Below are 26,914 nucleotides of genomic sequence, written 5' to 3'. Positions count from 1 at the left end.
AGCTATATGGCTCCTTCTTCACTATGCACCTGTGTATAATCTTACTACTCCAGAAGGGCAAGAGGGCACTGCTGGGGCTCCACTGGCTGAAGAGAGACTCTGGAAGTCTGTGAAGCACAGGGAACCAGACAGGCACTTTGCTAATGCCATGGTTCCTTGGCTCAGCTGAGGAAAAAAAAGAGAGGCTGAGGAATCAGCAAGTGCACTCTAGAAGGAGAGAACTGGAACAGAAACTAATTGTTAAATTTTATTCAATAAAGTAAATAAAAAGTGGTGCTACCAGGACCTACAGTTACTAAACCCATTCTATCTAATTGCCTTCATGGAGCAAAAATGTCCCTAACTGGGATCACGTCAAATACTTACAAAAGTGCTACCATTTCCAAACCTCAGTTTGAAGAATTTGGAAACACATATCAACTAACTCATACAGTCTCCAAAATAAAAATTTTAAATGTCACAATGAAGAAAACTAGGAGGGAGTTAAATCAGTTAAATCAACAACAACAAAATAAAATTACTGATGATAAGCTGTTCTCTATGACTTACTGCCCTTCTTTGACTAGCATATGTGCAGGAGCAAGTTATTTTCATGGATAGAGTTGTTCTATACAAACATTCCCTTTCATGGTTCCATATTTTGTAGATAAAATAATTTTTTTAAACAACTGTAAGTCTTTAATTTCACGGAGACTCATACTTTGAAAAGAAAAGAAAGTTTCATTTAAAAAATATTAGAAAACAGAAAATGAAGTGTTCTTAATCTCTACCTCCCTGCCAAGTTATCATTCCCTCCTCAGTAGGAAAGTTCATTTATTAAGTGGTCACAAAACGTAAAAAAATGTTTTCTTTTAAGTCTTCAGGGTTTATCTGCCTCTTTAAACTACACACCCTGCTGTCTTTGTCAAAGGGTCAAAACAAAGAGATTTTTAAATTTGGTGGAGCAGGAAAATGTAAATCTTTCATAATCCAAAAATGTCTCTTTTTGTTAGCATTTTTTGGACCAGATAGATAATGTCGATTTTTTTTCATAAATTCTCAGACCACCCACCAGCATCTGTAAATATACAGCTATGCATGTACACGTGTGTACATGAAAATACAGAGTATAAACCAAAACTGTCTGGAGAAATATTTGTGGTACTTCTGCAAAATGAACTATTGTTCAATTAAAAGATCTGTAAAAAGCAAAGAAGGATCAAATCTGGATTCCTTTATAGCAATCAAGCAATTGTGCAAATAGTTTTAAAATTGCACACAATTCCATGTCTTTGCTACCACAGCCCAGATTATAGACAAGCAAAACTTGAAAGTGGTGACTCATTTTGTCTGTAAACACACCGAGTTCATCTGAATCCTTTAATGTCTTATTTTCCTACTTTTTTTCCCCACATTTCATTTACCTTTTTTGAGATTTTTCCATGCACAGTTCTGAACATCTTCCCAGGAAAGAGCTGCTATAATATCCTTCCAAGGCAAAGTCCTCCCTTCCAGTTTCACTTTAGGAAGCAATTTGCCATCTCTTGGGCTGTCACCATAAAGGCAAATAAGTATGTTCTCTTTCATAATATAAAAATACAGAGAGGTAAGTTTGTTTGGGTCCTTTGAGCAAGAAACCTCCATTGCAGTTGATTGATCTCCATCTCTGGCTTTCAGTTCTCTCTTTGGTGAGCACATATCAGGTTCTAGGATCTTGAAGAAATTGATCACTGAGAATGAGGATTATGTCAGGTAACTCACACCTATCTCTACTCTTTAGCGAGGAATAACTCTATTAGCTATTAATTATTTTTATTAATTAATAAAAGCTAGAGATGGACTGAGATTTTTATAAGGAGCGATGCATAACATGATGCTAAGAAATAAATGTGAATAGTATTCTCTCTAAAGCTGCTTGTCACATAGATTTGTGTATTTGTCTTCCATCTCTTCCTGAACAAGCTTTGCAAAAATGCTTCAGCAAGTGGCTGAAGTGGATATAGTAAAAAAATTTCCAGAAAGAATAGTAGGGGAAACTCTCAGCTGTGAGCTCCACTTGGTGCACAGTTTTGACTTTCCCTGATTTTTTTCCTAGTGTGAATCTAAACAATCTTTTGGTGTACTCATAAGATATTTCTTCACAGAAAATAAGAATCCTCTCACCTAGTTCTGGCCATCTGAAACACAGGTCTCTAGTCTGAGAGAATCCTTGAGGGTTGTATTACGGACTGCAAGAAAGAGGTCCTTCTAATTAGTAAGTCAAGTACTATAATGTCTGGAGCAGTTCTCCAGACATGCTCATATTCCTCCCTTGTCTCCAGAGGGAGCTTATGTGATTTGTTAAGACCAGATGAACAACCTCCACATGGCTGACATCAGGCCAGCCTCAGCTTGCAAGGTGGTATCCCAGACAAGGAATGACAGGGCAAAAAACAGCTTTAACCATTCCTCCCACACTAACCTGCCCTCCTTGTACTCCTTTTGAGAGACAGGTCCCTCCTGTGTGCTTTAGGAATCAAGATGTATTTCACTGAGGAGGACAGAAGCACTCTCACTCCTTTGTTCAATCAAAGTGCCATAAAGTTCCAGCACTAACTTTCCACAGTTAGGTTTAAAGGAACAAGCTGCAGAAAGAGAAATGATCATCAGACAATTTTGCAGGAGAGACCAGCTTGGCATTAAGCACCAGAGGGTAAAATTGTATGAGGAGAATTTTCCTTTTGAATTAAATAGCTACTTGCAAACTCGCATGCCACTTTTGCAATCTGGACTGTTGTGACAGCCACACCCAAGTGAAATGGAAGTTATAAAAATCTTTATTCTTATTCTATTAACAACTTTTAGGGAAAAAAACTTAAGGTGGTCTACAGAATAGTTTTGTGCAAAGACTGTGTTTGCTATAGGCTCTCAGCACCATCCAAATAACTTTATGAAACACCACAAAAAAGCCAATGAAAACAAAGTTTGGAGCTTTCGAACGCTCCTAAATTTAGATGTCTGGTATTTTATGTCTCTGCTAGTTATCCTACCCTTATTTAAACCCTCCTCCCATATCAGTTCTATTTTCATCTAGGCTAACCACATAGCTACTCTTATAACTCAACCATTCTTCCCAATAAAATTGCTGGGTTTCTACTAAGACAGGCTGTTGAATATTGATATAGTGTTAGAGCTTTCAACTGTTTAAAATACATCTGAATGACTTGGGTTTTTGTATCATTTCACATGTTAAAAAGTGCTACCCAGGTTTACGCATTAAGCAATTGTGAAACAATTGCAATTATTTTAGGTATCGCAGATTCCAGCCAAATAAACTAGTTGAGAACTACATATTATTAGCTCTCACTCATGTGATGGAGTATATTTATTCCACTATTTAAGCTGCATGAGTTCATTAAAAGGTGCAGAACCAAAGCAAATCTTTTTTACCTATCTTTGATTCTGAATGGTTATTTTAGCATAAGTGTCATTTTTTCACTGCATGTTTAGAGACACGTCTCCTGTGATGATAAAAGACAAGCATCAGGACTTCTTTGCTTTATGCTGAGCTACTTATTTCAACATCACAGTAGTGGAATAATTTGCAGTAGACATGTTGACTAATAATATACAAGTTTATACCTCCTAGACGTGACAAACTGCAGGTGTGAAAACTGGGATGTGTCTTAAAAGGACAAAGCATTGTTTTGCCCTCCTTTTATGTATTTTTTCTGCAAGTGCTAAATACTTAGAGAATTAAAAACACCTAATACATCTGTGCAGTGATTGTCATATAATTAGTATGATTATAGTTGGTTATTGAACTATTCATCCAAGTCACTCGCCGGATTTGGCAGGGGGACGAGGGGTGAAGAAAAAGAAAATCATGAGGGTTTTTCTCATGTGTGTGGTGTGAGCCTTCTTTGCAGCATCTCCAACTCCACTCTGAAAATGTACAAATACTCTGCTGCTGGTTGTGCCACCACAGGAAGACATTTAAAAACTTACTATTATACTTTAGTATAATATGTAACCCAAGATTGTGTAGCTTATCTTTCTGACTGCAGCTATGTGTTCTGGTAAAGTAAAGCCTAGGTTTCCAAAAGTGTCTAAAATCCCACACACCCATTTAAAGAATTTCCTGGAGTGTTGCAGAAGAGATAAAGGTGATGTAAAGTATCTATGTCTGATCTCAGGAATCTTATACGGAAAACAGGTTTTTTTCACTCACTTGGCACTGGTCTAAAGAAAGCTGATAAAACAGTCAATTAATAGAGAAATCAAATCACATTCAAATTTGTTCTTTAAATTTTTAGCAATCAGGTCTTCTTTTTCAGTATTTAGGTAATTCTAATATAATTGTGTGATTTGATATTATTTGAAGGGAAACCTGTAACTTTATCCCTACTAGCTGCAGAAAAACCTGGTGCATTGCAATGTCTGTTCCACTTTCCTTACCAGAAGGAAAACCTGCTGAGCAACTTCCATTTCTCCCCTTCCTTCTGCAATAGAAAGCAATAGTGACATCAGAAAGTCCTGTCCCAGTCGCTCATGACTGTCCATGACTGCAGGACTTTGTGCTATGCAGAATCCTAACACAATCACTAAGAGTAAGAATTAACTTCTAATATTGACAATGGAGATAATTTCTCTAAAAGGAGAAATCTCAGTAAGAACTCCTCACAGATGCATGAAGGATATACATGGTACAGCTCAATGTAAGAAGCATTTGACAGAGTGCTATACTATGGTATGAGGTTTTTGTTGAGTTGCTCAGAAATTCTTTTCAGAATAGGAAAATAAGTTTCCAGATATCTGGACTTTCATGGAAATGGTTTAATTTTCAAGGAAAAAACCAAAGTTTTTGAAAACTGAAGCAAAATAATTTGACTTAGATGATTTCATCTAGTTAATAGAACATCAAAATGCTGCTTCTTGGTTTAAAATGGCAAAAGAATTAGTTTAGTATTTCTAAATCAAAATGTTTTATAATTTCTGTCAAAAACAGTGATCTTTGACCTTTTGTTCCAATTTGGAATGTAAACAGGTGCTGAAATGAATAAATGTGACAGAAACTCCACTTCTATTCAGCTTCATTTATTTGCATGAGCAGCACTGTTAAATTTTGGAGGGTCTTTTGCAGCATCCTGCACTCCGGAAAAAAGAACCAGGAGAAGTGAATTTGGGAGCATTCTATATTTCCAGCGAGTGCTGTCTATTTTATCACTAATGGAAATGGCCTTTAGAGAGATCAGAACTAATAACATATACACGGCCATATATATTGACATACATTTCAGCTGAACTGTTTAAGGTTTAATTTGAAAATGGCAATAAAAATAACAAATGAGAAAGCCTTTTAAAACTGCAGTGTGTTCTCTTTTTCTTTACCATTTCTTGGCCCATTTTTTTCTTCATTCCTCATGTGTCTTCCACCCCATACCATGCTTTTTTTTAAAAAATTGCCTTAAAGAGAATATAGCACATAATATCTGTCCCAAAATAGGTAGTGTAAGGCAGAGAGAAGTGGGGGCAATTAATTTTTGCTTTTTTTGAGTTTCTTTGGGAGTCCAGTGCAGAGATGGGCTTAAGCCACAGACTCAGAACTGGTTTTGATGTAAACTTGAGGGAGGAGGTGCTGCTGACAGACAAAAATGCAGTTTATGAAAGCGCCATAGCACTTCCCTCCCAGCTCTGCCACCAAAACTGCAGTAGAACTACTGCACAGCACAAAGGGAGACAAGAGGCTGGTACAAGGAGTTTCTGGCACTCAGCAGAACTGGCCCTGGCTGTGGGAAGTCAGTATTGGTTTTGAAAACAATCTTTGGAGGTGGTGTACATTTCTCAGAAAGCTCTGCAGGTGGCCCTAGTGCTGAGCTTTCAAAAGTGCAAAGCTTTCAGGCATCGTTACACAGATCTGCTGTATATTTAAACCTATTCTTAGAGTGGGTGTAAGGTGCCTAAATACAAGATCGTAGTAGTAGTATTAGTAATAAGAATAATTATAATAATAAATTATAATAGCACTAACAACAAAAGCTGTGAACACTCTACCTTATGTGATCCCTAAAAGGGAAGCTCAAAAACTAAAACGTAGTAATAGATTTTTGTTGGTTTCTCCTTTCTGTGGCGTTCATGAGTCACAGGTCTGTCAAGAAAAAAAAAGCCTTAGAGCTGCCTCCTTTTAATAGTTTAGCTGAAGGAGAAAGATGATGCAAGCTGTCTCATTCACTGCTGACCGAGCTTCTTACTCAGGACACGACAGAACTTGACTGCAAAAGCAAGAATCTCTGTAAGTGGCAGAATGGGAAAGGGGTATCCCTGGAGGCTGCTCTGTCTTTCATTGCCAGCCTCTATAATTATACAGTGCCTTTCAAAGCAACTTGTGAAAGCTGTCTTTGCAGCCTGCTTCTCTTTCCCAGGCCCTGGGGAAAGTGCATCATAGCCTTTCCCTGCCAAATCCAAACACCTTATGATCAAGCATTTCTAAATATGGCTCTGCAGTGGAGCTGCTGGGGGAAAGAAAATAAGAGGTGAAACTCTTTTCTCATGCATGTCTCACCTGGAAATCTTGTAAGGTTCAGAATAGTACTGCAGAGTGAGGAGCTAAAAGATTTTATAGTAAACAATAGCCCTAACTCGCCGATATTTTTCTTCTTTTTCTTGATTTTGAAATCACTTTTTAAAACAAACTGTGTTTGCTTGTGTTTCTTAAAGTCTTTCAAAACCTTCAACCTCTTCAAAAAGTGGAAATCCTCTTCATCTAGCCCATGTCAAAGATACTGTCAAAACCATGAGGAAAAAATCTTCATGCTGTTACTAATAAATGCACATTACAGCATGGATAACAAAGGATAGATGCATGTTCTCCTGCGTGCTTATGGGCAGGGAAGAATAGCTATTTTTCTCTCCACAGCATCATGTGGTAAGAAGCCAGATCATTCCAGCTCATGTTATTACATTCCTTGGGAACATTCTTGTACAATACTGCACCACTTCCCTGGTGCTAAGTGATAAAGATTGCAACTCCTTGCCTTGGTCTGGTGAACATTTCTGTGAAGAGATTCAGTTTCTTAAGTGAGTAAAAGCACACCGGCATAGGTATGGGCTGCAGAGGTTACTTCTGGATAGGGAAAGGCAAACACAGATTTGTCCTTCGGTTGCTCTTTTCTCAGCTGATTCAGGTTCCCAAGGCTAAACTTGTTGTGTTATCCTTTCCAGTGACTGCGCACTTTGGAAGGATAAAGAACTATTTTAAGTTCTCATTTATATGGAGTGCTATAAAATAAGGCCCAAGATGGATGAACAGGGGCTCTGTTTTTTAACAACAGTGACTTAGAGATCCGCACACCAGCCATCTCTCCTGTAGAGTCAGACAGATTTACAGTGCCTGAAAATGTTTGCCAACAAAGATGTTATTGTAACTCCAGTGCCTGTTCAGGGAAGTTTATGAGGTAGAGTTAGAAACTGTTCATATTGTCTTCCTGCACTTGATGTATAGGAGAGACAAGGTGCCAGATACATTGCTGAGTTAAAAACAAAGCTACTGCAATGTTAGGATTATATCTAACATCAAGTACCTCATGTTCTGCTCTGCTGCCTCTACCCTTCACCTAGAAAGTTTGCCATGTTTGACCCTCCTTGCATGGCTGTGGACAATATAGTTGTCTCTTCTGTGCTTTTGCTTGCACAGCTGATAAATGGAGGCAAGGTTCATTATCTGGAAAAAATTATTGCATCTGTTCAATTATTTGTGAGAAAGTTGCCTGGTCTTTCATAGGATTGGTTGTAGTTTACAACAGTAGTAGCCAACTTTTCTCCCTCAGAAGCAGAGGATAACCCATCGCTGTATGATAGGCCATTTCTGTAAGCAGGCATATCTCCATTGGGAGCTAACAGAAACTAAACTTTTGCCGGGGTATTATTCTCCTTTCCAAAATATGCTAGTGCTGTTTGGTTTGGGTTTTTTTCATATTGACCTCTTGGATTGTCATTTTGTTTTTTCTAAACACCTGTCAACTGTTAGTACAGTTATTCATGACAGATCATAAATCTTTATCCAAAGACTGTTCCAATTGCTAGTGAAGAACATGAGGTAGTTCTGCTTCTTCTGCTTGTAATTCTGGGACCATATGTTTTATGTATGCTTATGTGTCTAAAATGTATCTTAACTAAATCTCTCATATGACTATCAAACTGAATATTAGCTGTATTTTTAATTAGGGAAATTTTAAATAATTTTTGCAAATTTTTTTTTTTTGCTCTTGGAGGAAGTTAAGTAAGCCCCATAATAAATAGCCTGCTCAAGGAAGAATACCCTGCCTTTTGGCTTCTAAACTTTGCACTGATTGTGTTGAGCCTATGCTCCAGAACCAATGCTTTCCTGTGAATACATCACTGACATTAGCTGCACATTCCTTGGATAGCAGCAAAGTATTCGTCTGTCTAGACACAGCCAAATAAGAGCACAAAGCTTACTTTGCGCAAATCACTAACAACTTCTGTTGGCCAACAACAGGCAGAAAGGTTCTCTGATCCCTTTAGCTGTGGCTCACGGGAGTTAGTCCAGGCTCCACGCAAACTGAATCACTGCAACACATGCTGCTCCATCATTTCCATTCTAGGAAGAAAAAATACAATCCAGAGAGGCTATAAAGAAATGTGGGAACACAAGAGTAGTTGCTGCCGAACCTCTCCTGTTGGCATGGTCAGTTTTTAAGCGCCCAGGTGTAACACAAGGTTGGAGGGATATAGACCATGCAGGTGGTACCCGGACAATCACTCAGTTGTTGGAATGGTTCTGTTTCTCTCACATTTCTGTCCAGTTCCATGTTTGGAATGTTACTTTTTCCGGGCTAAAAATTTAGCATTGAATATTTTTTCTACTTGTGGTGAAAGCAGATTTTCTCTCTGTGATCCATTTGGATTTAGAAGTGAATCTCTGAGAGGAGTTGGTTTTTTTCCTAATTCCTTGGTTGTACGAAATACCTTCCCAGAAAATCCACTTCTTTAAAGTACCCAAGAGCCAGATTTAACCATATGCTCCATTAGAAAGAATGAGAAAACTGTATACATTTCAAGATAGCAGAAAAAAAGCAATTCCATCCATTCAATGTTTGATGAGATTTTTCAGGTCTGAATGCAAACTGGATTTACTGGAGTATTGCTTCCTGTGATTCTATTTTGATTTCAATTATTTATTAAAAGCAAGGAGAATTCTACTTAATCAAGATTCAAAATCATGTGGGTAATTTTTCAGTGCTATGAACAGGTATTATTAGGTAAACTAGATGTAACAATCTTGGTATAACAGAAACTGATAATTTAATCCACTTGGAATAGCACAATAATGTAGATTACTATAGTATATGCTATTGCTGTCGACTAGAGAAGCTGAACTTGTGAGATGTGTGAGCTCTCCATATGTTCTGAAAAAATTTTTTTTTTTTTCAATATTAATGATCTTCATACCAAGAAAATTAAGATTACCAGTAGGCATATTACAAACAACATCCATCTCATTCATTTTTCATTGACACTGAACTCACTGCATCACTCTAATTATATGGCAACCCATGATAAAGACCTAAGAGCTTGGATCCTCACAGTTATGTTGTAAAATAGATGCAAGAGGCTTTGTGATCTTGGTACCAGCAAGGCACGTAATGCTTCAGCCCACTCAAAGGTCTTAAGCCTTTGAAGGCTTGTGAGGAAATGACAGATAATAAATTAGTTACACGAAAGTATATTAAACAAGCAAGAACCTGACCCAGCAATATGCATTGAATGACTGCATGCATTCTGTCTCATGGACTTTCTCCTGCTTCTTCTTCTTCTGGGAACAACCAGAACCAACTGGTGTTGCTTTGTTGCTACTTTGCTTTTGCAATGTGCCATGCTGCAGAGCATTCTAAAAAGGGGTTATAAATATTTTTTTCTTCTCTCTGTTCATCCAAAACACTTTCGTTTGTTCAACAAATATATTTAACAGAAGGTCCTCTAAGTTTATACACACTGCTGATGTCAGCTGACTCCAGACAAGATAGAGCAGCCAGGGAAAAGGTTTTCTTTCCAATATTGTATGACGATTTCGGGATACTGGTAAAGGGTCTTTGATGCAGCCACAAGTATTCAAGTGACTTTTCCTATCCTTCAAAAGGTATAACCAGTTGGCTCAGACACAGCTAAATATTTCCTGTATGTAAACAAAAATTAATTGATGTAACAGTTGGCTTTCAGACAGCTGATTTGACAAAGTGTTCTAGGCACATTCAAGGCCTTTCCCCCCATTTTTAAAAAGCAAATATTTATCTAGAAGCAGAGGGTTATCCAGAAGTAATGATGTCAATGTCACCACTAAGAACATGCTGGTTACACTCCTGCAGCCTCAGCTGGCCTCTCTAGGAGCAAAGTTCAAGGTCATTAACAAGGAATGTTCCAGAAAGTTGTCATATTTAGCACAAAATAGCACACTCATCAATCATCTCTGTGAAGCAAATAAGATTTTGACAAATGGCATGTTTGTTTTAAGTGCCTGAAACTACTGCTATTTTAGGAGGCCTTGTTCTATTGTCAAAGTAGAAGAGCTAAAGTTATTTCACTTCATCATGTGGTAAAATCACCTATTGAATCAGGGCACTGCAGTCTTGCTCAAAACCAGCCCAAATACTTGAGATGTGCCTACCCTCCTTGCTCTGCTGTAGTGCTTTGCACACATTATCCTTACTAGCAAGGCAGTGAGTAGGGTCCCCCTGTCCATTTCAGTTGAACTGGAGGCACAGTCCTGTTCTTTAAAGACTGTGCAGAGCGTGGTGGCTGGCATCATGATGAGACTTTTCCCCTCAAACCCCCTTGCAGGGCCATGTCCCTCAGCTGTCTGCTTTGCCAGCACGCTTTCCTTTTTCCTTCTTCCTTCCTCTTCAGTATGCTAGGCAGACATCTTATTTTCCCAAACAATCTTATGTGGTTTCATTACAAAGTCTTCTTTTTTAGCCTGTGCTGGTGCAATGTCCTTCAGCAGCACTTGTGGATAGATACTTCGAGAGGAAGAAGATCTGAGGAGGAGGATGACAGCAGTGAAGATTTTGTTTCTAGATAGCCTCCGTCTCTCAGCTGTCAGAGGAGGTGATGTAAATGAAAGAGAGCTTCAGTGTGATAAACTAATACAGAGTCAGTGGACTTTGTCTTCTTAATATGCCTTCTCTTGTGAAATTAGGCAGTGCATTTTAGTCTTTTCTTTTTCCTCCTTCAGAAATTGTTAGTGTGTCAAAACCAACAAATACAGACTGAATGCTAATAGTAGGTAAGGCAGGTATCTGTTTCCTATGCTTTGCAATTATATTGTTTATTTTGAAATTTGTTGTGAATACTGTTTGTAAGTAGGCTTGAATAGTACTATTATTCAAATTTCATTGTTCTTTCATCAAGCTCCTATGACTGTACTCTGACTAAATATCATATTTTGTATCCCAGATCTCCACTGGAATCAGTGTGATGATCTTCAGCACTCATGATCTAAGCAGCAAATGTTATCTTTGAGGTCTTTATCAGACAGTTTTCCCTCTCTCTTACTCATCGCGCAAATTAAATCAGAAGTTACCCAGTACCACCCACAAGTCCCCACATCCTGACTCTCCACTGAATCCTATTCCACAGCACCAGTCTTTTTGTCATGCCACATTTTACATTCACTCTGTAAGTCCATGGAATATTTGAAGATATGTACACTTAGGGAAATCCCAAGAACTCCTCTGTTTTCATAGTATGGGAAATGCATTGGTCCAAGTGAAATTACACATATTTTCCTGTATTGAGGTTCTTAGATTTTTTGAAAAGCTGGACAATATCCTTCATCTTCCACATTGCTTCTTTTCTTTCTTTATTGTAGATGTCCAGATACCTGATTCCTTCTTTGCTTCTCCAGTCACAAATAATTTCATTGAAGCATTTCACTGCTGGAAGAGCAGCCTTTTCCCTTCCTACCTTATGTCCATCTTTCACGCCCCCATGTGTGTCCCTGCATTCACCTCTTTGGCTTTTCTGTTTTCAAAGGGCTGTAACAGAACTTTTTTCTTTGGCTTTGTCACTGAAGAAACGCTATTGATGTAGACCCCAATGCGTCACAGAGGAGCTTTCCCCTAAGCTTCAGCTATCCTATTGTTTTGTCTGACCAAGTCTATTCACAAGATAATAACACTTAATGAATCCCTCTCTCTCTCTCCTTCCCACAGGCAGACTTGTAGACGCCACTCTTTGGCTTTTTAGCGTTAAGAGTAGGAAGCAGTCACTACAAAGGCATGCCTACACTGCAGGCAGAGAGCTGTGATTGCATCACATGCAGACGTACTTGAGTTACCTATTCTGTCAGCCCCAGGACACTGCGTGCTTACCAGTGCCCTTACCCTGCGCTAAGCTGCAGCCTCCTGCAGCTCCATTTCCTTCTGCAGCTGGGTTCCCACAAGTATATTTCCATAGGTGTATATCCAGCGGACCTCCCACTGATTTGTAAATATTTTCAAAGGCTGAAAGGTAGCCAAATAACACCAACAATTCATAAAACCGATCTGGAAACCGTGTAGGAATTGAGAAAGTTTCTACTCAGACTCATGGCAATCCAGGCTTATGCAGTGTGTGGTAAGAGATACTATGTTACAGAAAAGTATTTTCGGAAAAAAGGGGCTTTAACCAACTTTATATTAGTAGTATCATCCCAACAAAAGCACTAAAATGGCCTTAGCAGGCTTACAGCTATACTCCTGCAAGGACTTTTGATGTCAAAGTAGTATAAACAGGCGTGTATTTACTGAGCAGCAAAGGGAACGTCTCTCTACTGGGAGGCTCCTGTCACACACAGGCACCCCTGAGCATCCTCTGTACTTGCAGCTTTGAGTAAAAGTATTCTCCTGTCACAATTAACACCTGTAAAATGTGCTGAGTGATCTATTTTGACTAAGATTTGTCTGTCTGAGTCTCCCATGTTACACCACCTTCTTCTTTGCATCATGAATATAAATACTCTGGCAAAGATACAAGAGTGTCCTGGCTGGACAATTGACTCTTTTTTTCCCAGGAGAACCCTCATTTTTACCTCATGTCACAGATTTCTCATCTCAGCTGCTGAAGGGTGAGCAGCTGCCTTCCTCTGTTTTTTCCTCCCCCTACTTCAACACCTGGACAAGATTCCCAAAGGAGCACTTCCTTCCCGGAGACAAGAGGGCTTTTCCAAACAGCTCTTCCCACTGCATGGACCATCCCCATGCTGAAACTTTGCTCTGCAGGGGTGGGGAGGATGCACCACAGCATGCCATCCTGCTTACTCTGTTTCCTAATTATGTAGATGTTTTAAAAATCCCTTTGCTTTGTATGCGAGCAATCACTGTTGCATTTCTTATTGCACCTATCTGCTTTGTCTGAAGCAGTATCTGTGGATTAGTAAGGTCCATAATTTGAAAATTATATGTATAAAGAACACGGGAACATGAAAGCAGTGGCATGTTCTGGCAGCTGCAAATTGCAGTTTGGGAAAATTAGTCCTGAATTTTGAAGGCTGAATGTTAAGTTAGCCAAATCTTGCTTCTGCAGACTGTATCCAACTGCACTGAGTGCCAGTTGGTTACTTCTTCCATATCAACAAAATACAGTTTATGTATCTTTTCTTCCATAACAGACTTGCATGGCAATTTTAATAAAGGTTTTTTAAAGTATCAGGGATTATTTTAGTTCAAAATCTTGAGTGGTAAAGTATCCAAAGTAAAAGCTGTTATGTGTCTATTATTGATACTGTTCATAATATTAATATCAAGCTGCTAAAGTGCTGGCTTGCTGAACACCAGCTCTTCTGTTGCATTTATGATCCCAAACTTCCTTGCTAGTAAGCTATGACTCCTTAATGTATTTAGCACATTAGCTGCAATCTTGGCAAAGAGCAATCCATCTGTCCTTTGAGTAGGGTGCAAAATAGGCTGACAATGCACAGAGGGTGCCTAAAGCAACTTGTTCTGCAATGAACTCAGATGTACAAATGTGACTCAGTGCCTGTTGCTGCCTTTAAATGTAATTGTCCAAAACAGCTGACTCAAGCAGCCCATAAAACCCTTCCCATACAAAGAGCTCACCTACGCCATTTGACAACTTGTTTCGGCTGGTTTATGCTAAGCATTCTCTTACTATTCCTGCCCATAGTACACCATCCACTCCCCCACTGAAAGCACTGAGACCTTTGCAGTTGGCTTCAGTGATGTGTGGAGCCTGTGATTATCCCTGGACAGATATTAGTCCCTAAGAACAGTCCTCCTCCCACCATTGTTTTCAGTAGTTGCTGGACACCTCCCACTGCATTTTCGGGGATGGAGTTCCCAACTCTCCACTCACTGGACTACCAGTCTCTGGAGCAATAACTTTATGGATGTGTGGGTTGAAAGTCGTGAGGGATGCTTAAGGGGAATGTCAAGGGACACTGAATACACTATCACATGAAAGTGGAATATTCTTGACTGCATAGCTCTTCAACCATATTCAGCCTGGACTATCTCTCCTCCTATTAAAGAAAAAGTGATAAGCATGATGTAAGCAACATCTTCTGAGACAATCTAATATTTGGAAGCAAGGAGGATAAAATCAGGGAACAAGCTTGATGCTGAAACAAGAGACCACTGCTCATGCCAAGCTATGATGAGCTCTGTGCTGCTGTATGTCTTGTCAGATCCATGAAAAGGACTCATGTGATTCTTCACAGGATGTATGTCAGAGCCTCAGGGTGAGGTGGCTCACACAGCTGACTCCATGTTCATGTGGATGTGCCTCTTCCATGCTGATCAGATAGGAAAAATCAGGAACTTTGGTCAGAGAGGGACAGTTAGCAAGCAGGGCAATAAATATCAGAGAAGAAACTGTTGCATGAAAGAGAAACAAAAAAGGAAGGATGTTCTGGCAGGCATTTGGGAGAAAAATAAAAGACATTAAAACATATGGAAATTATTTGTGGATCTATATATTATCTCAGCATAACTTCAGTTACCAACTACTTCCCTGGTCTACCCACTGTAACCTCTTCCACTATCTTCATTTTCTCTTACTCTAGTTTCTCTCTTCACACAAATAGGCTTTTACTTATACCAGGTTTTTTTAAAAAAATTAAATTATTAGCCATATTTTTCAATTCATTCACCTGTCTACTAGTTATATCACCATCTCCTTTTTGTGCCTAGCACTTGCATGTTTTAAACCTTCATATCTCTCCAGATTTTTCAGCCTTTATTTTCAGGTTCTGTCCTCAGTGTTTCTCGACCTTCCCATAACTTCCTTATCATTTTATTAAATAGAAGTGTCCTGCCCAATAAGCTTTATATCAGCTTTTCCAAAATTTATTTATATTTCTCCCATTTAAAATGTAACCAGAGATAGTGTAAAGGAAAGCAGAAATTTTGCCTGAAAGGAAAATCTAGGAAAATAACTGAAAAATATATATCAAATTAATTAAGTTTGGGGAGGTGATAAATACAAATTTTCTTTTCAAAATTTCTTTTAATGTTAATTTTGTAATGCTGAAATTTTAAAATACATTATTACAGTAAAAAATATTAATGTTTGAAACTGTCTCGTTTCCAAAAAAAATAGCATGTATTGGATGTTTCAAAAGGTGGTGTATTTTCTTTAGAATTTCTCTTCATTAAGGGTACAAAAGTTGAAAAGGGCTGCTTTGGTTTACAAGGAACAAAAACTTTGAAATCATAGTGCAAACTACAAAAGCCATTCCTCTGTACAGCTTTAAATAAAATAATTTGCAATTTATGGTACATGTAAAAATGCTTTCAAAAGTCCAGGAGAAAAGAATTATACGGAAATGTTGGAGACAATTATATTTCACAACTCTTTGGGATGGATGGCTAACATATTACAAGAATAAGCTGATTTTCTTACAGGTACAAGCAAGTTAAGTGTGCAATCCAACAGTTTTGTGAAGAATTCCTGCCAATTTCCAATTGCAAATATAGAAAAAAAATCTCATTATTTGAAATTTTTCCAACTCAAAACAATCATATTCTAAATCTTTCTTCTCAGTATGCCAAGTCTATGCACTCTTGAAAATTCTTTACCAGTGTGTACTAACATCAAAGGATAATACAAAATTATATGTAACATCTGCCTTGAAAACATGTCAGTATTTCATTTTAAATACAAAAATATAACTTGATTCTACCGTGGGTGTTACTAAAATCTTCTACATAGGATGAAATTTTACCTTATTTTAAGTTGTATTCCCCACCCATTTCTGTAACTGCTGAAAATAGGCTTGTGTGAATTCTTTAACAAACCAATTCTTTCCTAAGTAAAGCCAGAATTACAGAATCAGGTCATATTTCAGTAAAATAAAAGTGTTTTGACATTACTCATGGGCCACATTTTTAAGACAAACAGAGAGGGTATTATCTCTTCCATGACACATTTGAGTAGCCACTTCTAAAATTTTCCAGCTTTGAAATCTGAGGAATTTCCAGCCACGAAGAGCAAATACATTGTACTTCTGCTCCTTCTGTCTATGTAGCTGTGCACTAGTGAGAATAAAATCTTCTCACAGGAACTATTGAATACTTGAAATTGAACTTTCTAAAATAATTGCATGATTTTCCATGTGATAGATGCAAGAAATAAAGCATCAGAATTTACCAAATACAGACTAACTCCTACTATGATTTACAAAAATGTTTTAAGTTAGATTTTTTTCTACTAAAATTCTCTGTATCACGTTTGCCAAGGAGTTCACTTCTCCCAAATATGTTTTGTTTTGATTCAATGCCAATATTGTGACCTAGTATATTTAGACCAGGCAAAAATTTAGATTCCTACTTAAAAAACCCCACACAAAACAAAAAACAAAAAGCCCCGTACCAAAATCACCAAAAGCAATTGGTGCACTTGAGAAAAGTTGTTGCACATTCTTTGAGGTTAATATACTGAGAGCAGACAAAAAAAATCTAAATCTACAGCAACAATAAATTAAACAGATGAGAAAGTCACATATTAATCTCATTACTGGAAAAGAATCATGAAACAGCAGAGCATCAGATGTAAGGCTGAGGCTTTCCTTTAGTGCTGTAAAAAGTGATACCAGATAAAAGGTGGGAGAGTGCAGGCACTTTTGAACAAACTGCATCCAGATGCTCATATGGGCCTGATCCAAGCTGCCCTAAACTGACAGGAAGACCCTCACTGATTTCAGCGCTGTTCAGAGCTGGCTTTCAGAGGATTGATTTCTCAGCCAAGTGCCACATCACCAGGTCAATCCTGCACAGCTGCTCTTAGAAACTGTCTTTAGTCTCTGGTGGGGTGCTTCTGGTCGGTCGTGTCGCAGCACTCCTGGGGAGGGCTAGAAAAGGAGATGGAATACAAAGAACAAAATAGCCATTTAGATGAAGCTTCCTTAGAGAGAGAGAACGAGAGGGGGAGAGAGAGCGCAACTGAGAGAGATCAGACAGAGGTTTTTGCCAGGTTCTGTGAGCAAATGACATCAGGCATTTATGGAGGCTGAAACAGTAACAGCCAAATTTTTCTCAACCTTGAGAGAACCCACTAAGGGCTCTGAAGTGGTGTGAAAGGAAGGGCAATCTGTCTAGTTTGCCTTCTTGACGTATGTGCATGTCCTGAACATCAGCTGTGCATAAGCCTCTAAAACCACAGCAGTTCAGTAGTGCTGCAGAATCAACATATGCACCTCTTGCATTGCCGTGGAAGGGACCATGGGCTGACTTTCCAAATATTTCTAAAAAAGCTGTATACCTTCACTGACCTGGAGAGAAAATATCTGTGCCAACAAATGGAACACATGGGTGTCTGCTCAGGCTTCCAGCTTCTGTTGAAATCTAAATATGAAGCTAACCAAAAAGTTGTGGCCAACTCTATTTTGGTGTTAAGTAGCCAAACTTCATTGAAATTTATAGAGTTGAACCCCAAAATACAGTATATAGTTTTTCACAATGGTTCTATGCTTTTATATTCTTGCACTCACCCTGACACTTCTACACTAATGTCTCATTTTCCGATTCTGTAGTGTAGATAATCATGCAGGCATTTTACTTAAGTCAAGACGTCTATATTCTCAGTGGCAGAAGATCATTATGAACTGCCCAGTAGAGGGAGCTACTTGATTTTAGGAATAAAACCTATCAATAGACTTTGAAAATAATCACATTTCCATGAGATTATGCAAATCATGGGGTGCCAATGCAGGGGGGCATCAACTCCTTCTGACAGCAGCACTAAAGAAACTGAAAGGTGGCATATTCTTTTCCTGACATGCTTGTTTTAGCTGGTAGCACAAAGTGCTGAAGAGTGATCTAAATGAAGCTTTGGTTTTATGCTCTGACATCAGCCTAAATGACACTAGATACTACTGCTCAGAAATAAGCATTATTTCTGCTCATGCTCCTGGTTCACTTTTGGTGGATTTCTCATTTTATATTCTCTCCATACTGAAGTTAGCAGCAAGTTTTCACTCCAGAACAGATTTTTTAGCTCTTTTCCTTTTACCAGACCAATCTGATTGAAATTTCATAAGTTTCTGGCAAAGTAGAAATTTAATGGAAAGTTTGAGGTAAATTCAACAAGATGTTTGGGAGACAGGAGGGTTCAAAAAAGGAAGTGGTTTCACCTCTTGAAAATTTTCCTAACTTTTTTTTGGCTCATAGTAACTGCAAAATGTCTTGGCTGAGAAACCAGAAATTCTTTTTAATCTTTTGTAGATGGTGATTCCTCTTTCCTTTGGCTTCTTTTGGGGTGCTTCAGGGGGCAATTATTTAATCACTAAAAGACATTTATGCAAATGTTTAGGGTTCCTAAATCCATATGTCAGCTTTTATAAGGCTTATGAGATCTAGAGTAGGGAAATGCAGCTTTCCCAGACTGCACAGACTGTTTCATGGGTAATTCTTTTGATCAAGGCAGGGCAAACTTCCTTTCAGAAAGGACTTCAGTAGGTTTCAGTTCCCCTATGAGAAGATCTGAAGGGTTCCACCCAGAGCACCATCAGGTCTTCCAAGACCTGCAGGAGGCAAAGGCCATTCCCATAAAGGCGTTTTGCTTCCTTTTTGTCTCTACATCTGCTTAGAGCTCTCCTTCTTGCCTCTGTTATCTGCACGTACATCACTTGGCAGGGTTTGAGGGAGAAGATATCCTCCACCACAAATCTAAACTGGTCCTGTAAGCTCTGCCGCTCCCAGTGTATGCCCAGAGGCAGGCCTGTGCGTAAAGATTTATCCCAATGATATCCAGGAAAAAATCCACATTTGTGTTCTCACTGAGTGGCAAAATGTCCTGTACTGGCCCTGAAGATCATGTCTTTAGGTGTAGTTAGCAGTTTTTCAGTAGTTAGCAAAACTTTCCACAATGAGGATTGAAGGAGATTTGTACATTCACAGTCTGTGATTTGTTACTCCTATTGGCCCAAAATCTAAGGACTGAAGTAATTTACTGGAATTATTTTTCATAGAATACTATTAAGTAAAAGATGAGGTTCCCTAATGATTTATGAACAGACCATGGTCCAAATTAATACCAACATGGTGAAGATACTGTTCCATTTTTTGAAATTTTTGTGCTGCTTCCAACTTCTTGGATTTACCATGAATTATATCATTTTCAATCCAAAAAATACAGAAATAAGGATGTAGGATCAAAAAACGTAAGTCAGAAAGAATCTGTGGAAGTTTGGGAAACTTGAAACCATGCTGTCAGAAAGGAATGAGGGAGGTATGCAAAATGTGTAAAAGAATTAATATTACACCTGCAGGCAGAATTATCCTCCAAAGTACAGAATATTTTCTGAAAGTAATTTAGTGTTATTGAAATGTTGACTGGAAGAACAATGTTTAAAGCTAGTTGTGACACAGCCACTGCACTATGTGTGAGATGTTCTCCTGCTACTAAACTCTCTTTTTCCCCATTCCATCTTTTCTCCTGTCTCCCTATCCCAAATTATCCCAAACTTTACTGTAGAATCTATTTTATGAAGGGAAAATAAATTTTTAAGAAAGTCCAGTATGTTTGCAGGTTTTATGTGTCAATAAGACACCTAGTAGTGCCACAGAAGTAAAAAAGTGGTACCTTAAAGATGATATACTGAGTTTGCATTGGTTAAATTAAGGAAGAACTGGTGAGTTCAAAGAGATATGGACTTGGGTGGGAGCAACGACAGAGAAGTGGCAGCTATCTCAAAAGCATGGGAGAAGTGAAAAAAATAAATAATATCTTAAAACTATAGAGAAAAGGACTTCCAAAAAGGTTGTTTCTGGGGGAGGCAAAGGGAAAACAAGAACAAAATTATTTTCAACAAAATTCCTTATTACATTTAAAAAAATGGGTATGATTTAAAGGCATGCAGCCTGTTAACAAAGACTTTGTAACCATCACTTTGCTAACCTCTTCTACAAGTCTGCACTGGATGATTTTCATCTCTTTTATTTCTTCCCCTCCACCAAGCAAAAGTATTGAGAAATCACTGACATACAGAAGACCAGAAATGGGAAACAGAACAGAAAGGATCGGTGTTAGGACACCTCAGGGGCAATCCTGAATGTTGTCCCTCTTTGAATGCTTTCGAAGAAAGACATTTTTCACCCTGCAAATAATTATGAGGACCAGCCATCCATCACCTAAAGGAAATTTCTTCATTACAATCCATTTGTCTTGTAATTTCTCTGTTCGCAAATATGTGTTGGCTTTTTTTTCATGAAACAAGTCCATCACCTTTCACATACTTGAAAGAGAAACTCCAAAAAGGAGTGCTTCAGGTTCATTATTTGGCTCAGTTATTTGCCAGATGTTAAATGAGGCTGTGTTTTGGCTAGTCTGTATGCTCTAATGTAATATTAAACCAAATAATACATTAAATGGGGTCCAAGTGCAGACCTGCAGTTAAGAGAAGCATTTTATAAAAAAGAAAGATTCCTGAAATTTAATCTTCACTCTTGAGATAATCTAAATTATTTAACAACATAAATTAAAATCACTATATGGTTAAAAATGCGACAAAAATCCACTAGTTTTCAATCCAAATAATCTCCACCAACACTCACCCTATTTTACCTTCAAAATAACATTACAATGTCTGGAAGGTCTAGTTGTAAGGGACTCTGACCTCTGCTTCCAATTCTCTTCCTGAGAATTGCAGGCTATCTATCTGCAGACCTGGTTTCCATGTGTCCCATTTCATAATCATATCAAGAAATTTATTCCACCAAACATCCTTAAATGGCAACATTGCTGTTTCTGGCTGGCAGTTCACAAGAGTTTCTGGATTATAAACTCATCCGTGAACGCCGAATGTCAGGTTAGCTGCCTGTACAGTTACAGCGTGATGGAAAACTGCGTAAAATGAAAAACATTTGGTAATTGATTATCTTTTTCTCTATATGCCAAAAAATTATTTTTGAGGGTTGTCAACATTTACAATTATAACTCCAAAGTCTGCTTGCAAGATTAATTGATCTCTTCCATCTTGATCATTGCTATACTTATGAAAATGAAATTAACATGCTTTTATTACTTTATGTATTCATCTGGTACATAGAATAGACATCACAAAAAACTACCCTGAAGAAAAAAACAAAAGAAAAAAAACAAAACAAACAAAAAAACCCCCCAAAAAACCACAAAACAAAACAAAACAATAAAAACAAAACAAAAATGCATGAAATATGTATTAAAATATCAGAAAACACATGAGAAAGCTAAATTAAAAAATCTACTTGCTGGTGTCACCTGGTCACAGAAATCTCTGACATAAAGTCTGCTCTTTTTGGATTATGTGCTTTTAGTATCATCCCACAGCTAACATTAAAGCAGTAAGATAATTTTGTGGGAATTTTTTTTTTCATTTACTGTTTGAAACACTGCGTCCTACTGTTCCACAAAAGACCTGTTTTGAGCTGGCATTTTTTTGGAAGACCCTACTTGACTTGAGTGAGTTTCACATCAGGCCTCAGTTCTATACCAGATAAAACTCTCCCCACAGGATTTTTCTGCTATGCATCATAGGCAAATTAAGAGGAACCAGGAGGTTATCTGAATCCTGAGGTGCACAAGTAATTGTGAAAATTACTTCTGGCTTGTTCATAGGAAGGATATAAAATTACCCATTTAACTGTTTGAATACTCTCTAACTGTCTCAACTATGCCTCAAGTAGGAATTGTTTGGTTTCTTGGAGTTGCTCTGGGATTATATACGTTCTCCACTTGCAAGTTATCATTCATGACCAGTCACCCACTTGTAAGTAGCACAGCCATGTTCAACTAATTCTGGTATGAATTTGAAATCACATCACAGCATGACAACATTAATTTCTATCTTCCTCTGCATAGATGTTGACAATAATAAATAGGCAAATGAATAGGATGGTAACTAGGATTTCATCTGTATGTGTGCATAAATGATTATGAAAGAAACACAAATGACAGAGGCATGAATAGCCTAGAAAATAAGAAAGTGGGTAAAGAAATACTTTTTGGTATTAATTAAAAAATATGTACAACTTATATAGGCTTAATTCAACATGCCTGTATTTCTCCTCAACCCCATACACTTATGAATGATTGTTCTGACTGTCAGGACCTAAAGAGAGGAACAAAACAGTGTAAATTAATATATATTTGAAACAATATTGAACCTCTTCTTAGGACAAAGTAACAGGAATGGAATGATGTTGAGACACGCATTTTGTTTAAAAGGTTCTTCTAGCTGTTTGAAATTCAGGCAAGAGAAAGCTTAGACCTGTCTGGCTTTGTAGCACTTTGCCTGAGCACCTCCACAGCTAATGACTGAAGCAAAGCCTTGTGAAAGTTGTGGTTGAAACAGATGTTCATAGCAGAAATAAAATACACAAAAGTTATTACTTACATTTCAAAGCAGCCATAAAAAACAAGCTTAGTAATTATTACAGACATGAATATCCTAATATACCTCTAACTGTAATCATGTTCAGGTCATTTGATACAAACTTTTCTAATTTGGCAACAAACTGTTTGCTTGGAAGTCAAGCAATTGTAGCTAGAAATTACTCTAGGTTTAAGCAAACATTGTTCACAGTTTAATCCTCCATTTGCTGTGGTTATCTCTTATTTGTCTTCCCCAGTGAAATTCAGATTTCTCTGTCATTATTAGCTGCCCTCCTGCTGCCTCTTCTCCCCTTCCCTCCAGTTGCTTCCACTTCAGTGGTACCGACCTCGGGGAAACAGGCCATCCTTAACTTCCTTGAAGCAGCAGTGTGAGAAGCCTTTCAAAACATATGCTTTAAAAGGAAATTTTTATCTTAATATAAAAATTATTCAGCAAAGAAGGATTTGATTCCCATTTGTGCTTTTCCTTGACTTAAATGTGGAGATGTATACAGAAGACATTAAGAGAATTTCCATATATCCCCAAGGCCACAGAGATACAAGTTTGCTGTCTAGACTCCTCATTGCTTTTATTCTCTTGCTTGTCAGTGAAGCACAGGCCAGCATTGGGCTGGGGGCAAATCACACCCCTGAATTTTGCCAGGGTACTCGCCCTGCCTCTCAAGAGAGCCTCACTCCTGCCAGGTCTCCCTCCCTGCCTGAATCTCTACTCCTGGGATCCCAGCTTTAAACTCAGGCAAAAAAATGCCTGAATACCCTACACAATGGGAATGTCCTACTCTAGACCAGCGTGCTCTTTGTGGGGGTGGTAACTCTGTTGTCCAGCCTTGTGGGACTTGACCAAAATTCAGGTGTCACAGTCCCTGGATGTACTCTAATGATTAGGCCATTGTTCAAGGTAGGTATCAACCAGTTTCTTCAGGGAAGGTGCCTACAGGTAGTGAACTCAAATCCATCCAGAAAGAGCTATATGAAAATTAAGAATGCATTTTTAATAATTCTCAGATGGAGCTAAGTGGGAAATAGTCATTTAACCCTCTCAGGTGGGCAGCCTGTCTATTGAACATATTCACTTTCAGTGAGCTACTTGTGTCGGGGAGATTTCATCAGAAAGTAGCCTGCATGTGCCATCTCAGATATTTTGATGCACAAGAACATGAGGCTGGTCTGACTGGGTCACACCTCAGCTCAGAGTCCTATTATCAAAAAAGTCGAGTAAATATCTGCCAGTACCACTGAAAAATTTTCCATCATTATATTTAAGGTATTTTTTTCCAGGGTCACATTGCAGTGCTGTGCTAGGACTAAAGTGTTAAAATGGGGCTGCATATTAGGCCTGTTCACCCCTGCCTTTCGCAGACTGTATTATTTGTTCCTTCATATTTAGTGCACTTCCCTTGCTACTACTTGCACTGTTTTCTTTCTTTTTTTCATTAACAGAAATATCATGTATTAATGACAAGTACAACAGGAAGAATGAGAAATTTACATAGAAAGCAAGTCCAATCAGACTAAGCTGCCTTAAGGTTTTAGGACACTAAAATATAGTTTCCCTTCTTATGGGGAAATAAAAATTCAGTCCAGATCTTGGACAAGAAACAGCAAGGAAAGTTATTAAACATCACACTTCCTTTTGATGAAGGAATACATGTACAATTATTTCTGGTAGAAGTTCAGATCTTTAATTCATGTTGAACTACAGAAAAATAAAAGATGGAAAGAAAAAAATCTGATTTATGTTGCAAATATTTTGGTTTTGCTTTTTTTATCTGTGTGCAAACCATCTATTTGTTTGACACAGGTCATTTTCTTGCCATTGTACATGCCATTCCCACTATGGTATTACAGATAGGCAAAACAGATAAACAGAAGAAGCAAATAAACTGTCTTCAGTGTGTTGAATGCAATTTATAATTAACATGGACAGGAAAAAGATTCTAAGCAGAGGCTTAGAAAAATTACAAGTTCTGATGTTCAACTTGTTTCTAAATTCGTCTGTGAACCACTGATAAAGTAGAATGGGAAAAGCCTTTATAAAGTAAATGATATATTATTACACAAAATAATAGGAACATGCAGTGCTGTAAGTATGAATTAGGCATCATGTGGTTGACTTTTGCATTGTATAAACATACTAGTCAGTCCCAAGCTGAAAACGGAGCCAGGAATTCAGTAATCAGTGTCCCTTGTCCAGATATTAGTGACTCCCAAAATTCCTTGGAATAAAGGACCCATATGGAACTACTCATGCAAGTAAAGCAAACTGCCAGAGCAGCCTATATATGATGAGTAATAATATAGTAGCCAGAAATTGAGAGTATAAATACAAAAAGTACCATTAAACTCACTGAATTAAATTAGATTTTTCTATTGTATTTTTTCGCACTGAATCACGATGGGAAAGGAAGACTTTCTTATAAATGCCTAAAATAATATATACGAGCACATGATTATTAATCATGCTACCAGTACACTCCACCTGTTGAGTGAAGGGCTAAAAGAGAATCTTAGTGATTTGATTTGGTATTTTTTGGGATGGGAAATTTGCTTCTAAAACCTCATGGAATTTTAAAGATGTTTCAGTGCTGACAATTCCCCTTGCATAGTGTGGACACACATTTAGGGATATGATCATCCTGCTTACTAGTTTGGTGTGGTTTTCAGCAGAAGACTTTGGGTATTCTTTGCTAGAACTTTACTCAATAAGGATTAATATCAACAATATAATTTATTTCCAAATTTTTGCTGATCCAGAAACAAATAGCTTCATTCTGATGAAGTACCACTCTATTAATTTGCTCAGCTGGTCCCTTTTTATATTAAGTTCTATAACTTTAAGTTAAAGTCATGAACATCTTTCCAAATGTATCAATACCATCTAAGTCAAATTAAGCCCATAAAATGAGCAGTTCCCAGTTCTCTTGTTTATTACATTAGATTCTAGCATAGGCAGACAATCGAAGACATTTCTTTTCTTTGTACTCCTTAGTGCCTTGATTAAGACTGCTCTGAAGACTAACATTTCACTAAAAACATGTCTCATGTTCTTTTCCCTTTTTGCTGTAAATTTAACAACCTTCGGATCAGCGCAAAGGGCGAGTGAGACAGGGACCATTCACCGTGTGTATTTACTTCTCTGCTTAGAAGGTGGAACATATTGCCTTCCACAAATGACAGCTTCTGCAAAAGAAACCTTTCTCTTTACTATACTTGTCTTACTGGTACTTCTGCCTTCTCACTCCTCTTATAACTAGGGAAAGGCAGCAATGGGAGGTGCAGACCAGCCACAAGGAGATAGGATGAAGCTTATTAGTAGGATTCCTAGTAGTGCTGCAGCCCAAGGATAAACTAAAGAATCTGTGCCTATCTGCAGAGTTCCTTCATCATTTGAGTTAGCTCATGGATTTTTCCTGCTCCTGGAGAATCCAGTTGTTAGGATGCCCAACATTCTAGCAATCTACCCCCCAGGCAAATAATTCTTTGTTTTTAGAGGTTTAGAAGAGACCCAGCACTAATGCATTATGATACTTGGAATCAGTGTGAAGTGTTTCACACTTACTTTTAGAGCACTGATGTGTAATTAAAAAATAATATGAAGCTCCAAAGCTTGCAATTCATGTATGGATTGCTATTTTGCGTATATTTTAAAAACCATTCCAAAAAACCAGTCATATGAATATAATGACTAGTTGACATCCCAAAAAATTTGCTGTGAGGCAAAACATAGGGTATAATTTTAGAACAGGGATTTTTTTTTCATTTGTAAATGCTTAGCAAATCAAGGAAATTGGCAAATGAATTAAATTTGTGAAACACACACAGCTCTGAATGTACAGTCATTACACATGGCTACTTCATAGAGGTCTTTGGAAAATAGTATGTTTGGTGTTTAATAACCTGTGTTTTATAAGTGTTATTAGGGAAAGTAGTAGGCAAAACCAGAAATTAATCTACTTATCTATATATTTTACATAGAATAAGTTTTTGGTCACAATAATATTTTTTCATGACAGAAGTAAAAATAACATTCATTCCCTTTCAATATTTTGCTAAATCATCTAAATCTACA

The 26,914-nt window shown here is 37.8% G+C and overlaps 1 long non-coding RNA gene across 1 annotated transcript in view; it reads left to right on the top strand.

The window, feature by feature from the left end:
• The first annotated feature begins 6,156 nt into the window (after nt 1-6,156).
• The window catches only part of LOC108448049, a 39,489-nt gene continuing 18,731 nt past the window's right edge, over nt 6,157-26,914 (top strand). Inside the window, exon 1 of the long non-coding RNA XR_001863835.1 lies at nt 6,157-6,250. This is a non-coding gene — a long non-coding RNA (uncharacterized LOC108448049). The remainder of the gene's footprint in view (nt 6,251-26,914) is intronic.

This window comes from Corvus brachyrhynchos, unplaced genomic scaffold (assembly GCF_000691975.1).
Source record: "Corvus brachyrhynchos isolate BGI_N302 unplaced genomic scaffold, ASM69197v1 scaffold14, whole genome shotgun sequence".
Lineage (NCBI taxonomy): Eukaryota > Metazoa > Chordata > Aves > Passeriformes > Corvidae > Corvus > Corvus brachyrhynchos.
The sequence above is the reverse complement of the archived record's forward strand: the minus strand, read 5'-3'. Positions and strand labels throughout refer to the sequence as shown.